The sequence below is a fragment of the Canis lupus genome, chromosome 27 (assembly GCF_011100685.1).
Source record: "Canis lupus familiaris isolate Mischka breed German Shepherd chromosome 27, alternate assembly UU_Cfam_GSD_1.0, whole genome shotgun sequence".
NCBI classification, from domain to species: Eukaryota; Metazoa; Chordata; class Mammalia; order Carnivora; family Canidae; genus Canis; species Canis lupus.
Window position 1 is genome coordinate 30,744,057 of NC_049248.1, and position 5,910 is coordinate 30,749,966.

Here is a 5,910-nt window from a genome sequence, read left to right on the forward strand (position 1 = left end):
GTCCATATTTTGGATCATTGGAATGAGGATTCAGGAATTAATGAATTCCTTCTATTCATCCTTAAATGTATGTATGTATGTATGTATGTATTTATTTATTTTTAAAAAAGATTTTATTAATTTATTCATGAGAGATACAGATAGAGAGAGAGAGGCAGAGACACAGGCAGAGGGAGAAGCAGGCTTCATGTAGGGAGCCTGATGTGGGACTCGATCCCGGCACTCCAGGATTACTCCCTGGGCCAAAGGCAGATGCTAAACTGCTGAGCAACCCAAGGGTCCCCTATCCTTAAATTTATTTAAATTTTGATCCTGACATATTCCTTTCAAGTTTGCCATCTTTAAATTTGATACATATGTTTTATAAATAAGTACTAACGCTGTTGATAAAATTTTTGAGAAATTAGTCCTATGGATTTGAATTTTGAAATTGGCATTTTTGGATCTTTTTTTAAATTTTACTTCCTTTACTTGAGGTTCATCTTCCTGTTCTGTGGAAGTAGATGTTTGGGGTGGTTAAGAGCACAGGTTCTTTGTCAGTCTGCCTTAGCATGACATCTGGTTTCAGCAGTAATAAGCTGTGTGATGTTTGGCAAGCTACTTAACCTCTCTATGACTTTGTTTTTCATGAACAAGAAGTGAAAAATGGGAATAATAGCTGCACCTGGCTCAGAATTCTTATGAAGTTCAAGTGAGGTAATATATATATATATATATATATATATATATATATATGACTTCTAGTAATTTCTGGCACTCCATCCATTTTACTCTTAAAAATTTATTTGTTTCTTTAAAGTATAATTAACATAGTGTTATATTAGTTTTATTCTTACTAATTCTTCTTAATGCCTGAAGATTGCTTTCCATCTCTTGTCTTTAGATCATTTTCCCCAACCAGCAAGTCTATTTTATCCTTTTTTGAACATAGATTTTAAAAAGCTTAGTTATGTACATGTTTTAGGAAACATATCCTGAAGTAATGTGTTGTTTACTACCAATTCTTTAATTGGAAGTTTCTTCTATCTTAAAAATTTTAAGTACTTTTAGACTTTTTCGAGGACTTCAATCTAAAGAAATAAGGGAAAAAAATAAAGAAATAAGGATAAAGCAGGAAAACAAAGTGCACAAAAATATTCATGGTAGCATTATCTATAATAAAAATAAAACAACTTAAATGTTCAAAAATAGGAAAATATCTAAATGATATATATATGTCACATTATATGGCTGTTTAAATTATAAATTATTAATAAATTATTAATTTATATTGATAGCAAAGAAATTTATGTTAGTGTGGGTTAATGTCTCTATCATAAGGAGAAAGAGAAAAATGAGTTACAAATTTATTTTTACAGAATAATCACACTTATGCGAAGTAAACTAACTCAAAATTATGCATAGAAAAAATTTTAGAAAGTAACTCTGAGATGTTAATACAGGTTTTCTTTAGTTAAAGGAACTATTAACCATGATAGTGAGTATTGGTGGTAGTATACTAAATACATGCCAAAAGAATAATCATTAATAACTAATAGCAATATATTTTATTATGGGAGCACCCATTTATGGTAATATGTGTGCTACAATATAACAATATTTTCTGCTAGCCAAGGGTTTTTGGTATGCAGGATAGATTTAATATAATCACATTCCATTTGTTCTGCAAAAAGGCATCCTATTCCATAGCTAGTTCCTGGCTCAGGTGCTCTGCCCAATAAAAAAAATTTGAGACTCATGTAGGTGCTTATTTCATAAGGATTACAGCAATTTAAAACTTTGGTTAACCAGGTCATGTGGAGGTAAGAACAGGGAGCTTTTATATTCTCATACTGGGAAGAATGGAATTTCATTCCTGTTTATTAAAGACCATCTGATGTTTTAACATCATAATCACTTACATTTTATTGAGACCTTATTATGTTCCAGACATAGTTGTTACAAAAACCATAACAACTTTAAACTTTACAATAATGCTATGAAGTGAGCACTATGATTTCTTTCCCACTTTACAGCTGAGGAAATTGAGGCACAGAGAAGTTAAATAAACTGCTCAAGTTTGCAAGCACAGATGTGTTTGAGTTGACTGAGAATCCGACGCTGGCACAAAGTTGTACTGACTTTCCTATAATACCACATTGCCTAACATCAGAATAAGTTTCAAAAAGCAACTCTCTTTTTTTGTTTCCTTTATTGCTTATGTTTTTTATAAGATTATTTCTTTATTCATGAGAGACACACAGAGAGAGGCAGAGACATAGGCAGAGGGAGAAGCAGGCTCCCTGTGGGGATCCTGATGCAGGACTCCATCCTAGGACCCCGGGAATTACACCCTGAACTGAAGGCAGATGCTCAAACACTGAGCCACCCAGGTGTCCCTATTGCTTATGTTTTGAAAACATCATCTGTGGTGGTCAAAATTTATTAAATAAATTTTATCATTTTATTAAGAGAGAGTCATATATAAAGAAATAGATGTTTCTGAGTTTTCCCAGGAAATAACAAGAACAGAATGATTTGCAAAAAGGAGTTTATATCAGTAAGTTCATCAATGTTTGGGATAATCTGTATTTTCTTTTCTGCATAGATATGTGAATCTATATTAATCTACTATTGCAAAATGATGGGCTAAATACTAGTACCTACCTTTTTAAACTTTGTGCTTTTTTTTTAATTCTTATTTATTTATGATAGTCACAGAGAGAGAGAGAGAGAGAGAGAGAGAGAGAGAGAGGCAGAGACATAGGCAGAGGGAGAAGCAGGCTCCATGCACCATGAGCCCGATGTGGGATTCGATCCCGGGACTCCAGGATCGCACCCTGGGCCAAAGGCAGGCGCTAAACCACTGCGCCACCCAGGGATCCGAACTTTGTGCTTTCTTGATTGCAAGGTAATTCATTAAAACATTCTATTTAGATTAGAGCCAACTTGTAGTGGACACTATGTTAAGTTTCTGGTACTGTGATGAATAGCACAGTGTCTTTAACCTCAAGGAATTTATAGTCATACATATAGACATACAGATTTGGTCAACATTCATCCAGTGATGTAGCAGGATCCTGACATGGTTGGTGTCATGTATGTAAACTCACAATGACAAATAAGGCACAGTTCCTGGTCTCAAGGAGATCTAAATAGTTAGAATACAATATGATGATTACAAGTGGATTATATATAAACTGGTAGGACCGGGAATGGATTGGGAAGGTTTCAGAGAGGAGATGATGACTAGAATTGTCTTAAAGACGAGTAGGAGCCTTACATGTAGATAAATTGGAAATACCATACAAGAAAGACAAATTAGGAGCAGAGGCATAGTTATATACAGAACGTGGGGATGTTACAGGAATGTGAATGGTTTAAATGTGTCTAGATTATAAGAATATATATATTTTAAATCATTTTATTTTATTTTCATCATAAGTGTACTCCTTACTCCCCATACCTATTCCCTCATCCCTCTACCCACCTCCCCTCTAGTAACCATCAGTTTGTTCTCTATAGTTAAGAGTCTTTTTCTTGGTTTGTTTCTCTATCTCTCTTTTTCCTTTTGCTCATTTGTTTTGTTTCTTTAATTCCACATGAGTGAAATTACATGGTATTTGTCTTTTTCTGACTATTTGACTTCGTATTATACTTTCTAGCTCCATTCATGTTGTTGTAAATGGTAAGATTTCCTTCTCTTTTAGACTATAAGAATAATTTGAGGAAGTAGTAGACAATGAGACTGAAATAATAGGGAAGGCTCATATCATGCCTAACCTTCATTTATTTTCTCATAATAGCATACTGTATCCTAGCTATATGTCATGTATATATGTAAAGACACAGAATGTTCATGCTATGGAGATTTTTGGAATTTGTGCCTTTGAAGAAGAGTCAGCTTACATATAGGAGCATATAATTTTAATTTGGTCTTTCCAAGATTTGAGTGATTTGAGAAAAAACACATAAACCATTCAGAAATTGTTATGCTGTATTTATGGAAAATAAGAAATTATCTAGAATGTTTGAGATTCATATTTATTTTATGAAAGAAGAATAAAATTCTATGTCCTGAGAACATTCTGATCAGTTAAAGAGATTTTATTACAACTTTAAACAGCCACAAATATTAAATATTTTGCTCAGATACCATTTGTTATTTTGGTTTTCTTTCCAACCATTTCTGGCCTTGCTTTTTAGATTATTAAAATCACTTGCATCTGTTATGATCTTGAGCCATGGTTCTTTTTATAGCTGACATTTTGAATTTATTTGTAATCTCATTTGCTGTTTTTTTTTCATTTTGCTTACCTTATTATCAAACAGCCTATTTCTTATTTGCAAGTCTACAGCCTCCTCTCTACTAAGATCTAGTTTACATTTTCTATGTATCTAAAAGAACAGAGAATCTGCTAAAAATAAAAAATATTTAAAGGTGACGAGTTCAGCTGCTCAGTGCTTTTTGAGTTACTACCTTTTCAGCTTCAGGAAACTTCTGAGTTAAAAGGTAACTTTGTGAACAAGTGAAGATGGCTCTGACAATCTTTTATTCTGAAGAGTACAATCACTTAAAATGAGGTTTTGAATACTGTAGATGATGAAGTATCTTATCCTTTTTGGAAATTTTTCTGCATCTAAAATATTTTGAGGATGTCAACAGGCATTTAGTAAGTCCTAGGTGATTAGATAATAGGCACATGCAAATATCTTTTCATTATGTACGTACTAAGTTTCTCTGTGATATTTCAAACCACCCACAGACTGAAGAAGCCTACCCTAAATGGGGTCTTTCTTCTACCTAGAGTATAATCAGACTCTTTCAATTTGCTTCTAATTCACTATGGGACATTTGCAGGGATATTGTCAGGTGAGTTTTCTTCTTCCATTTATATCTTTACTACTTTTCTGTAGAGTGATGGACTGAAGCTAATACTAAGAAAAACAAGACATGATTCCTTTCTCAAGGAACTTTAAATTGACTAGAAGCTATTAAAAAAAAGATGAAATTCAATAATATAAGTTATATCCCAAAATATAGACTGGGATTGGAGTGAGGTAAAGTTCACTTTTTTTTAATAAAAGGTATTTTTAGGGATAGATTGTGTGAATGATGTAATCCTATGCAAAGAAAATGAAAAAATAATGAAACTGAGAAAGTATAAGGATTCTTTGGAGTGACAGAGAATTTGGCTGGAACATTTAATTAACAGTATTGTAGATGATAAGGCTGGAAGGGTAGTTTGGGGTCATATTGTGGGGAATATAGAAAACAGGCTTAGAAGTTAAGATTTAATATGCTGAGAAAAGAAAAGGTATTTGAACAGAGGAGTAGCATGGACAAAGAATGTATTATGAAAATTTAGCCATGCTCACTTTGGCAGCACACATACTAAAATTGGAACAATACAGAGAAGATTAGCATGGCCTCTGCACAAGAGTGATGCACAAATTCATGAAGCATCCCATACTTCTAAGCATAAGAAACATAGTCAATAATATCGTAATAGTGTTGTATGGTGAACAACACTATTGTTAGCAAGATTTGCAGTGGCATAGCATAATAACATATAGAGATGTTGAATCACCTTGTTGTACATCTGAAATGAATGTAACATTGTGGGTCAACCCTACTCAAATAAAAAGATTTTAAAAAGAGAAAATTTGGCAGCAAATGTGTTAGCATACGGGGAGGAGAGACTCTTGAATTGGAGGGCCAGCCAGAAGGTGTTCATGTAGGTAGGAATTAATGGTGCTCTGAGTCAGAATAATGGAAATGCATCCTGGAGACAGTTGGGCTATCTACAGGACTGGCCATATTTTTTTCTGGGTGGCAACAGGGGGAGGCAGAGCCAACAAGATTTAAGATTTTTTTTGTGTGTGTGACCAAGAGAACAGTAAGGCTGTTAAATAGGAGTCAGGAGGAAG

The 5,910-nt window shown here is 33.6% G+C and overlaps 1 non-coding gene across 1 annotated transcript; it reads left to right on the forward strand.

Annotated features, from left to right (window-relative positions):
* Positions 1 to 5,350: 5,350 nt before the first annotated feature.
* Positions 5,351 to 5,457, forward strand: LOC119866476. The gene has a single exon (XR_005380225.1). It is a non-coding gene; the product is annotated as a U6 spliceosomal RNA (small nuclear RNA).
* Positions 5,458 to 5,910: the final 453 nt, after the last annotated feature.